This window comes from Papaver somniferum, chromosome 5, assembly GCF_003573695.1.
Source record: "Papaver somniferum cultivar HN1 chromosome 5, ASM357369v1, whole genome shotgun sequence".
Classification (NCBI taxonomy): Eukaryota; Viridiplantae; Streptophyta; class Magnoliopsida; order Ranunculales; family Papaveraceae; genus Papaver; species Papaver somniferum.
In genome coordinates this window covers 173796280-173809252 of record NC_039362.1, presented here as the reverse complement: position 1 = coordinate 173809252, position 12973 = coordinate 173796280, and positions in this window count along the sequence as shown.

The window sequence follows — 12973 nt, the reverse complement described above, 5'->3', positions numbered from 1 at the left end:
CTTCAAGTTGATTGGTTATAAATAATATTTCAGAAATTATTATTAAGCTCTTTTTCTTATTAAATCACTTTTTAATTTAAAAGGTGTCCAAATATTAAGTTGTAATCCTTAAGCATGATTTATCAAAGAATTATTCTAAGCATAAAACATCAAACTGATTCACAACTAATTAAGAAAACCATTTTATCCTTTTTTTTATATTTATCCAAGTGAATTAAATAAATTAAATAATTAAAGAAATTATGAATAAAAATATTACCAATCAAACATGAGTGAATAGATCCTCCATTGCCTCAATCACCAAGAATTTAGCCTCTCATCATGTTGGAAAAATACTCAAAAGATTTTATTAATGCTCAAAAGTTGATTACAAATGATGAAATAAGAAGAAAACGTTTTAAGACCGTTCTTTGCGACCCACAGAAAGCGTCAGGGAACAACGGCACTTTAAAAGTGTTGTAAGCACAACACCGAAGTCGCGGGAAAGGAACTGAGAATTGTCGCAAATATGCGACACTAGTCAACGACTCTCCTGAACTGTACAATGTTCTTCATGTTCTTGGCTGAGCAGCAGCAGAACTTCTTCGCCTGTCGACCTCTTCTTTTGATTCTCTCGGCTCTAACTCTCTCCCAATGACTTCCCCACTTGTTATCTTCAATTGTACGTGTATTTATAGTGAATTGAGGCCAAAAATCCGACCATTGATTGCGTATATACTCTCTTTAATTCGATTATTCCTTGCTGCCAAAAATAACGATAATTTCCATTTTTAAGACCATGCACGCGTTAGATTTGATCATGCACGCTCTAGTTAGCCTTCTCCACGTCTCAGCACTATTCCAACGCTATTAGAACTCCTCCATGCACACAATAACTTCAATTTTGCTCGTGTTACAGTATACGTGCTCTGTTTTGGGTGTGTGAATCATCACGCGTTTTCCAGCCAATTCTGATCGAACCCACTGCCCAAAATGTGTTCCTTAACCTATATCACATCTCTCTGTCAAATTTCAGCCATTGAATCGACCCGTAACCCCTTCATTTTTGTGATCAAACTTCTGCCAGTTGAGAATTTAATTTCCCGCCAAAAAACGAATTTGAATGTTGAAGATGATATGCCCCCTATCCTGAACTGAGGTGCGAATAGCAGATGCCTTGGGGGTGACCTGGGGGTGCCCCTTAGTAATTAGGTTACCCCTTATCCAAAAGCGAGAGTCCGAATAACACTTGTCCTTCGGGTGCCAAAATCAACTTTTCGAGCCGAATTTTCCAAAAATGTTTATTTCCTAAAAATACATAAAAACACAATATTAGTACAAAAATAGAGTTCCAACAATACGGACATTGAGGACAAATTAGACACAAAAATGCGTCTATCATAAACGTGGGTTGGGATATAAAGGAATTGACTCTCCTAACTGTGGTAAGAATAAGTTTGTTAAAGCTGTTAATATTTATCCATGTGAAGAACCCGTGTTAGCTTGCAAAAACAAGGATTCTACCTCTTCCAAATCTGCTAAAAAAAGAACTACTAAACGTAGGTCTTTCAACTGCTATTATTGTGGAAACAAATGACACTCTGAGCGAAGGTGTCGGCTTCAGATAAGGAATGAAAAGCTTCACAACATTCTTAATTGGATGTTTAAAGAAGTTGTTAAACCTATATCACAGATTAGAATCAACCTTGTTCGACCTCAAGGGACATATGGTGATAGGGATCTTCCTAATTTTGTATTCAAACCGAAGGATACTTACAATGGTGGAAGGAAAAACAGCAAAAGTGTGACTGATGTTGTAAATCAGTTTGAAAGGAGAAAAAGGAACAGGAGGAAGAAAAACGTGTCAAGTTCCCCTAATGTTCTCAAAAAGGACTGTGAATCCAAGACTTCCAATTCAGACTTTTTACATGTCAACAACCGAGTCTCTGATCTGAAGATTCACATAAACAGACTAAAACAGAATATCAAGAAAACATGGAATATTGCTAACCCAGGTACTTCTAAATCTTCTCTTGATAATGCTTCTTCAACTAAATATGGTAGTTCGTTAATTACCGACGGAAAAAAAAAAGGAAGAAGTGAATAATGATGAGCCATATGCTCATCTTATTACACCCTAACATGCTCATGTTGCATCTCTTTTTAATTTGTGTCTTGTTAAAAAAGGATGCTCATTGTTCTAAGGATTTTCATCTTGAGAAAGCTGTCAGGATTGTACTAGATTTGAATGTTATTTCCGTTTGCTCCTCAACATCTTTTATTTTTTCTCCTTGGGCTTCCTTGGTCTATCTTAGGCCCGTCTATCTTGCTCGTGCACCAACCCACACGAACGACATTTTCCCTAGGGTTTGATGGAATACCTTATATTTATTTATAATGTATTTCAGTTGTGCAAAAAGCTCTTCTATAACTTTTTTTGTGCACAATGGAGGGAAGCAACAAGCTTGATGATGTTGATATGTGTCCTATTGATATCTCATGCTTTCATGCTCTTGACCATGAAAACGAAGACAAACTGCAAGTTTTGACTTCTTCACAACTGGTAGGAAATCTTCTTGAAGACTTTAAGGTCGTACGCGAACAACTTGGTATCGCAACACGGAATCTAGACTACCTAAAAGACGAACTAAGGAAGGCATCTGAGGAACTTGTTTTTGTTCAAACCCTGGTTGCAGAAAGGATTTAGTTTTTTCGTCTGTTCATGGTTCTAGTCGCCTAGTATGTCTTCTTTTTGAATTAGTTGGAAGAATAACTAGTGCTTTGAATAGCAATGATTGTGACTACACATAGCTATTATTTGTTTTCATCTTCTTATGTTATTTTTTAGGTTTATTGGTTTTAAGTTCTAAAAATATTTGGAGGATGACGATTATTGCAATATTTTCTTAGTTTGTTATATTGCAATATTTTTATGGGATATGTATTGTTTGCGTCCGTGAACTTGAAGGTCCCATAGTGCGGTCAAAAGTAAAGTCGTTCATGAATCGGTATTCGTATTGCTGAAAGTACGAATGGACTTTTGACATATACAAAAGTTATGCCTATGCAATCATGTTTTTGATGGAAAATAGGATTAAATCTTTTGTATGACAAGGATAAAGTCTATTATGTTGTTATGCATATAATGATGCAAAGATAGAATAGATCCTTGTATGTTATCCACGGTATTGATCTTCATTGATCCATTTTATTATGTTTTACCTTGAAGGCTCCATTGTGTGTCTTATGTTGAGCACCTTACAACTAAGTCGATTAACCTTGGCTTTTTGGTTGTTCCGTAAGATGTTATATGTTGAGCATTATGAACTAAATTAATCATCCTTGGTTATTTAGTTTTGTAATCCATAAGTTTTTCCTTCTTATGTTGAGTACATGTGCGGTTAAGATGGTCATGTTCCATGATAATCTTAGTCGGGGTTCCATAATCTCTTATGTTGAGCCCAAAATAATTAAATTGATTACCTCAGTGATTAGTTTGTAGTTCGATTAGATTAATTATAGGTTCTCTTGTAATTAATCTAATTGATTTTTCATATATTCCACAAGTTCTTGTGTTGAGTATATGAACGTCTACACTATCATGTTTTATTGGTTAATGTAGACACGTATTCCGTAAGGTTTTCCTTATGTTGAGTACTTGAACGGTTAAGTTAGTCACCTCCATATGATTAACTTATTCGTAGCCTGTTGCTTCGTGAGTTTACTTATGTTGAGCACTTTCAATTAAATTGATCACTTTTGTGGTTTCGATTTAATTGTGTATTCCAATTAGAATATTCATTGGTTTACTTTTGAGTATTTTGGTTGAGTTTTGGATATAAAAAATCATTCACATGGTTTTTGGTGTCCAAATAAAAATCCTTGTTTTCTTTCGAAATTAAGGTCGCTCTTATTGTTCCTTTGGGAATGACATCAAATGGGGGAGAGTTCTTTTGAACTTGTGCTTAATGGTAATATCTTGCGGGGAGTGCGGCTGTGGAATTTTATAGGGGTTATCTTGCGTCTTAAAACTCCTTGATGAATGTTGTTAGCTTCGGCTATAAGATTTCATCTAAATTAAGATGATATGTTGTCTTTCTTTTGGTCATGAAATGTCTCTTGTGGAAATTTCATTATGAACCCGTTCTTATACCTTTGCCAATTTTATTGACAAAAAGGGGGAGAAATATTGTAGGTCACACTACAAATACATATGGTTTTCGGATCATTGTGTAAGGGGGAGTGGTTTCCATGATCGATATGGAGTATTGACTAAGGGGGAGTGAAACATATCACCATAGTATTATTATAATACTATGACACTGTATAATAATGATCGAGAATCTCGATTTCTCTCATTGTTATAGCTACGGATCTTCAACAACGGTGATACTAAACTTACAACCTTTGGGATCATTGGAGTACTTGGAAGGACGAAGATTTCAAGGAACGTTGAAGATTGAACTATGGAATAGGAGCCACTAAAGTTTATCTTTTTTGTATTCCATATGTATTGATAGTTTTGTCACTAAAATTGACAAAGGGGAGATTGTTAGAGAATAGCTCGGTCAACCTCGCATGCGTTGCTATATCAAGCATGTTTGTCAATGTTAGTGATCAAAACTATAAAGTCTTGATTTCTAGCCTATTAGCTAAGTCTTGGACTAGGATAGGAAAAGTGTAGTTGAGCTCAAGGACTTCATGGTGATTCAACGACAACGACGAAGATCTACACCAAGGAACCGTGGAACTTCATCAACAAAAAGGTATGTGAAGACTTGAACTTATATATCACTCGAAAGTCTATCTATTCTTCTCCTACTTCTTATGAGAAAAAAGTCGTATGCTATATAGACTAGATCATATACACTTGATATTTCGAGCTAAGTATTCATTGCTTATGTTTTACTCGAAATCATGTATTGGTAAAGCGTTTCCCTTTGATCAGGTTTGTCTTCACCTAGTGACGAAAGTCATGAAAGTTTCAATCACTTTGGAAATTGCTCTGACGAGAAAGGTTTTTTGTTCTTCACGACTGAATATGGCCCTCCGAGAATGTTTCAATGATTGAAATGAGAGTTTATTACATAACCATGTATTCCTTGAACCGAAGTTTTCGAACTTTGTTGATCAAGAGAAATCGGTAGGATTGTGGAATTGGCTTGCCAAGTCCGCGAACTGATGAAAGTTCTCGACCGAGAATTTCTGCTGGGATTTCCAAAACTCGTTTGTGTGCTAAGTCCGCGAACCCAGTCAGCGAACTGGCAGAAGTTCTCGACCCGAGAATTTCTGCTGAGTTTGGAAAACTCAACCGATTAACTTAAGTCCGCGAACTTGTTTGTGAGCTTAAGAGGTTATGATCTAAAGATGTGCTCTGAACATGAAACATTAATTATTAAGGAATGTTTTATGCAAACCGTGGCTATAATGTTCATGAGCCGATTCTAATCGAATCGAATCATCTTTGTTTCAATTGTGTCTTGTGTAGTTACATAAGATCTCATAGCAATTGAACAACTCTTAACTAGTTCATTTGAGTGAATTGAACTAGTTATGGTGAAGAAGAACATGATTAATATGAGATGCTCATATGGTTGACCTTTTGGGTTATCATGTTGAACCAACATACGTGTACTCATTTGGGCATGGTTTTCTCAAACCCAGTAAACGTGTACCCAAGTCTGTTTGACAAGCTATGTCTTTCGATCTAACGGTTGAGAGATATTGGCTTGAATATAAATCAGGTTTTCGTCTAACGGTGAATAAAGTTTGCTTTGTACCTAAGGAAAAACCCTGATTTGAAGGCTATATAAAGGAGACATCTAGAATTGAGAAAACCTAATCCCCACACGTCTGTGTGCTACTAGTGCTCTCGCTAGAGTCGATCTCCATTAACTCTTGATTTTCTTCTCTAAACTCGAGTTAACGACTTCATTGGGATTGTGAAGCCAGACCGATACTACTTTTATCATAGTTGTGTTATCTGATCTTGCATCTTATATCGTACGAGTACAATCGATAGATTGGCTTGAGATCGTGAGAGTTCTATGATAGACAAGATAAAGAAGTCACAAACATCTTCGTCTAACTGTTTGTGGTTCCTCGACAATCCGCTTGTGTAGTCAGGAAGGATTGTAGAGAGGTGATTGATTAATCTAGTTTGTTCTTCGGGAATATAAGTCCGGATTATCAATTGGTTCCTGTTACCTTGAGTTTATATCTAAAGACGGAACAAAACCTAGGGTTTATCTGTGGGAGACAGATTTATCCTTTCGATAGACTTTTTTGTGTGAGACAGATTCGTTTATTATCAAGTCTGTGATTTTGGGTTGCCACAACTCTTTGTTGTGGGTGAGATCAGCAAAGGGAATCAAGTACGCAGTGTCTTGCTGGGATCAAAGGCGTAGGAGTACAACTATACCTTGTATCAGTGGGAGATTGGTAGGGGTTCAACTATAGATCAGTCCGAAGTTAGCTTGGAGTAGGCTAGTGTCTATAGCGGCTTAATACATTGTGTATTCAATCTAGACTAGGTCCCGGGGTTTTTTTGCATTTGCGGTTTCCTCGTTAACAAAACTTCTGGTGTCTGTGTTATTTCTTTCCAACATTATATTTTATATAATAGAAATAATACAGGTTGTGCGTTCGTGATCATCAACTTCTCTAATCCAACTTTTGGTTGTTGATTGTAGTTGATTGATCCTTGGACATTGGTCTTTGGTACCGTCCAAGTTATCTCTCTTTGATAAAGACTCGTTATTGATTTTAGCTTGAGTAGAAATCAAATCGAGAGATTGAGATAATAACTCCTTGAGATACTTTTTATCTAGATTGAATCTGACTGTCTAGTTGATTCTCTAGCAAAGTATTTCAGAGTTAGTCCATACAGATTGCTAAGCGAAATTTTGGGTGGTGTTGTTAGACCCCCGTTTTTCAAAGCTGGCGAAATAACACCCGTTACTATGAATGAGGGAAATTCGAGGCTGTTTCCAAGGACGGTACAATCGGTAGAAGGCGATAAAAGCTGCGAGAATAGGGAGCCATCAACCCCCATCTCGACGAACCTCGTAGATGTGTCAAGTGGAGATCAGGAGTGGATTGATCAACAAAGATAAGAGGAATCGAGGCGCAGCAGGTATGAACCGCGAAGTTATAATAATGGATTGACAGGCCCATGGATGCATCCAAATGGACGGAGGTATCCAGATATAGAAAATCATCATCACCACAGGTTCCATGGGCACTATACAAATGACTGCACAAACATTAGGAAGATCATACTTCGTTTTATGGATCAAGGAAAGCTCGTTCATTTTCTGGAATGATATGTTCAACCATTACCGCCACTACCACGAGAAAACCATCTTGTGTACCGAATTGAAATAGATCAAGGAGCCAACAAACTAAATTGCAATTCGATAGTACACTCAGCCAAGAGCATTCAAAACTTCCATGACAATGTTCTCAAAAGAGTATACAAGAGGGACTTTGGAGGAAAGGAAATATTCAGCGTAGCGAAAAAGGAGCCGTTAGAAGAATGGCAGAAAAGAGAAATAACGTTCTCGAAGGATGCACCCGAATGAGGAGCTTCACACGCCGAACCACTGGTCATAACTCTGAACTTCGGGAAATATTCAATATGGGAAAGTGATGAAGGGCAGAAGGAAAAAATCAGGGCAATAGATAGAACCTTGGTCGATACTGGAAGTTCAGTCGACATATTGTTTTATCATGCGTTCAGAACTATGGGTTACAAAGATTCCGACCTTGTTCCCTCCACATATAATATATATGGGTTCAACGGCGTTGCATCAAGACCAAAAGGAGAGTTGATTGTGAAGATCTTCGCAGGAGAGTTGGAAACAAAAGTTACCGTTTGTGTAATAGACATAGATTCACCCTATAATTCTCTTGTTGTAAGACCTTGGATACACGAGATAAAAGGAATTGCGTCAACGTATCATCAAGCCATACGGTTCCCAATGCCAGCGGGATAGGCGAAATTAAAGGGGATATAAAGGATGCGCGAGATTGTATTGAAAAAGACGTTAACAAATATGACGAAAAGCTGAAGAAAAGGATAGAGCGAAAGAAGGAGGCATGTAAAGCCAAAAGAGCTGAAAGGATGATGGTTACAATTGATATAAGCGAAGAGCAGGCCAAAATACAGACAAATGCAAAAGGTACAGACATGACAAGAGGCGACAATGAGGTCCGCAGCGAAATGACTCCGGAATCCGAAATCCAAATGAAGGAAAAGCAAAGCGAAAAGACAAAGAAAACAAAGACAAGCATAGGGAGCGAAAAGGAAGCTCCCATAGTCAAGGAGAAACTAACTCCACGTGGAGAAGCCATAACGAGCACTTCTAAACATAAGAACACATTCACACAAGAAACAGATGAAAGTCAAGAACCAAGTCAGCCTATTCAAAAGGGAAAAGAAGTATGTGATGAATAAAAAGAAATGGATCGATTAAAAGAGCAACTATATCGAGAACGACGAAACAAAGAGGAATTGGTAAGAGAAAGGATCAGGCTTGAAAGACAAAATGACAAGGTATTGATCAAGAACAGCCACCTAAAATTAAATCAAACATAATATGGGGTACAAAAAGGGGAGAGGACACCTGAGAAAAGGGTAATGGAGGAAGATAATCAGAACCCACTGCTAGGTACAAAGGGGCGAGGAGAACAAAGCGAGCGGGAAAATTTGAGGAAAGTCATAGAAGCAAGCAGAAGAAAATCAAAGGAGAAAGAGTATTTGTTGCAACAAGCAAGAATAGCGGAAAGAGGAAGAACCGCTAGCATTAGTCTGTCGGCGAGAAGGGAACCCGATGTACGAGGAAGGCAAAAAATGACAAACAAGTGCGCGAGAAGTGAACCATGAAAGCCCGAAATATCATCTTTATTTTCATTGAAGCAAGGAGAAAACGAGAGCTTGCGAAGCATTGTGGCAAGGTGGGGCACGATTTGTAAAGGATTACAAGGGAGACTATCGGAGGAAGACCTGATGCGGTCCTTTATCTACTCCCTGTCAACTAAGCACCCATTGTTCTCGGCGCTATTCAAGGTCAGGAACGAAGTAAAGATGAAGGACTTAAGGCGGTATCAATCTGAGCACATTCGTCTCGAAGAAGGGCACTGATTCGGAGAGAGAATTGCAAAGAAAATGTACTGATTTAGCGTTGTACCAAAATTTGAGAAATAATAACAATGATATTTTGAAACAAGAAAAAGATCTTCATAAGAAAGTATAAGGAAATTTCAATAAGACCTCAAGAATAGGAGGCAGATAAGACCCACGAAATAAACGATTTCTAGGTAAACTTAAAACCTTCGCCTAGGAAGGCTGGGAATCCATGGAATGCACCTTAGTTTGCACGAAAGTGTAAGAGGCAAAGCCTAACGCATGTAGTGAATAACTCCCAGACAGAAAGTTAGGGGAAATGATAAGACCCATCCGCTGAGGGTCCCTTTTATGATGGCCTTCGGTAAGGGATGTGGAGTAAGACCAAGGCGCCGACGTATTCGGTTGAGCTGCGGGTGTCTGGGGCGTCTGGAGTGTTCCCGTCCATGATCGTATGGCAAGTCTTGGCTACAAAGCATTCGATCCCAAAGAAACCTCACTTAGGGTGTAACAATAGCCATATCGGCGAAAGGGATAAGAAGTCACGAAAACAACTGGTGTCGTAATTACCGGATGGGAAGAGCTCAACATGCATGTTAGGGGTAACTTCCTTGAAGGGGCATTCAGGCGGAATATAAAGGGATGACACCCTCCAGAATTAGGGAGCTAAGTGACCAAAGAAGACGAGAATGTAATGGGTCTAACATTCACGGGAATGGATAGGCCTATTACATCGTCGCTAGAAAAGAATCCAATAAAATGATAAGGCGAGGTAGATGGATTAATACTTGAAAGAGTAGTAAGCGCCTAACACTTCGTCGAATTAAGATCCTTCATAAAGGATGAGGCAAAATAAGACCTTAATTAGGAGGCATACTAAGACCTTGTATAGAAACCAGACACCCAATCAAATGGATGACAAATAGTATCATGCAAACACACAGATAAACAAAACCAAGACAACGAAACAGAGGCAACTTAAGACGACGAAAAGAAGCCAAAGGCGAAACAAGAGACAAAGAAAAGGATACTTTGAAAATAAGCGAGATAACAACCGATGTTGAACCTTGGAAACACTCAAAAGAACAAGAGGCGAGTTTATACTTTTAAAGGTTATTATTCTTTTGAGTATTCCCGCGGTAAGTATATACTTGATAGAGATGCATTAAAGAAGGAGTAGCAATTCACAAAAGGAACTATATAGTAAATAAAAGGATCACCAAAAATATTGAGTAAATATTTTTCCCCCCAAGCTTGGAAGCACCCAGATGAAAAGAAAATGTACAAAATAGCCAAAGTTAGAAATTGGATTACAACCAAAATTTTTAACGACTAGGGTTCAAGGTGAAAGTATTATTGAACGGGAGCACTATCAGTACCAGTGTCAGCATCGCCAGAGGCACCGCCAAGAAGTTGACCCTCCTCATCCAGATAATCTTATTCCTCGGGAGGCTGCTCTTCGTTGTCAGAAAACACCTCTAAAGGAAGAGAAGGGTAAGGAATACCGCGCTCATCACAGTAGCCGTTGAAGAGATGGACTAAATAATCCTGGGTATTCTTACAAGCTAGCGTCGCCACCTTTTTGGAAGCTTTGATCATATCCTCAATATCATCATTGAGCCCCTTGACATCTCCTTGAAGGTTAGGGACCTCTTTGCGAGACTCATCTCTCTCGCGAGAGAGCTGGATGACCTGATTCTTGTAACGGCCCTCGGACTCTGCAAAAAAAAAGAGCATTGTAAAGAAAATTAAATATGGCTTAGTTAATGATGTTTCTCGCTACGCCTAAAGCTACCTTCCGCCTGATGAAGAGTAATATCCAACGTTTTTTGGACGTCATTGTACAAATGGTCCAGCTTGGAAATCTTAAGATCTGACTCCTCCAATCGAACGCATAGATCCTGATTAGGCATTGTCCCAACCTTCACCATGAGGAGATTTTGAGATAACCTGGCTGGATTGGACAACGGGAGCGCCTTTGCCTTCGTGAAGAGTAGCGGGCTTAACTCGTGATGAACATCTGGTAGAACGGGGAGGCTTATTTGGTGGATCTTGTAGAAATTTCACTTTCCTCTTCAGACAATCCACTTCTTCGTTCAGAACAGCCGCTTTGTTGCGAGACTTGCGAAGATCGACCATAAGTTGGTCTTTCTTCTTTACCACTCGTTTATAATCCTCCTCTTGCCGGCTGTAAGCTGACATCGCCTAAGCATGAAGGCCCCTTGATGTGGTAAGGAAGTTATTAAGACGCTTCAAGTCAAGCTTGAGGCGTTCGTTCTCTTCTTGAAGATGAAGGTTTAGCTCCTCATTACGAGTAGAATTAGTAGATGAATTTTCCAGTTGAAGATGAAGAGTTTCGATCTTCTCATTCAGAATCATATTTTCAGAAACATAGCTATCATTTTGAGTCAAGAGGTTCAAGTTATTAGCACGGACATCCTCAAGAGATGCAGACGTTTCGGAGGCATCCATGCGACGTTTCATGCACCGAACTTGATGAAGCACAAAAAAAGAAAATAAAGGACTACAGAAGAAAGGCAGAAAAGGAATTTATCAGAAAAACAACTTACTCGAAAGTTTCTCCACCTTCTTCTCTTGTTTGTTAGAGTTTTCCTTCTCTTCTTTGAGCTCCTTCGCCAACGACGCGACCTTCTCTCACAACAACTTAGTTTCAATCAAACTGGCCATATGGCGGTTGACCTCCTGAGAATCGAAGAAGACGAAGTAAGAAGCCAACCACGAAGAAAATACGAAATAATACATGAAGGGATGGCGTGAGTAGCTCACCAACAAATACATATGGTTTTCGGATCATTGTGTAAGGGGGAGTGGTTTCCATGATCGATATGGAGTATTGACTAAGGGGGAGTGAAACATATCACCATAGTATTATTATAATACTATGACACTGTATAATAATGATCGAGAATCTCGATTTCTCTCATTGTTATAGCTACGGATCTTCAACAACGGTGATACTAAACTTACAACCTTTGGGATCATTGGAGTACTTGGAAGGACGAAGATTTCAAGGAACGTTGAAGATTGAACTATGGAATAGGAGCCACTAAAGTTTATCTTTTTTTGTATTCCATATGTATTAATAGTTTTGTCACTAAAATTGACAAAGGGGAGATTGTTAGAGAATAGCTCGGTCAACCTCGCATGCGTTGCTATATCAAGCATGTTTGTCAATGTTAGTGATCAAAACTATAAAGTCTTGATTTCTAGCCTATTAGCTAAGTCTCGGACTAGGATAGGAAAAGTGTAGTTGAGCTCAAGGACTTCATGGTGATTCAACGACAACGACGAAGATCTACACCAAGGAACCGTGGAACTTCATCAACAAAAAGGTATGTGAAGACTTGAACTTATATATCACTCGAAAGTCTATCTATTCTTCTCCTACTTCTTAAGAGACAAAAGTCGTATGCTATATAGACTAGATCATATACACGTGATATTTCGAGCTAAGTATTCATTGCTTATGTTTTACTCGAAATCATGTATTGGTAAAGCGTTTCCCTTTGATCAGGTTTGTCTTCACCTAGTGACGAAAGTCATGAAAGTTTCAATCACTTTGGAAATTGCTCTGACGAGAAAGGTTTTTTGTTCTTCACGACTGAATATCACCCTCCGAGAATGTTTCAATGATTGAAATGAGAGTTTATATTACATAACCATGTATTCCTTGAACCGAAGTTTTCGAACTTTGTTGATCAAGAGAAATCGGTAGGATTGTGGAATTGGCTTGCCAAGTCCGCGAACTGATGAAAGTTCTCGACCGAGAATTTCTGCTGGGATTTCCAAAACTCGTTTGTGTGCTAAGTCCGCGAACCCAGTCAGCGAACTGGCAGAAGTTCTCGA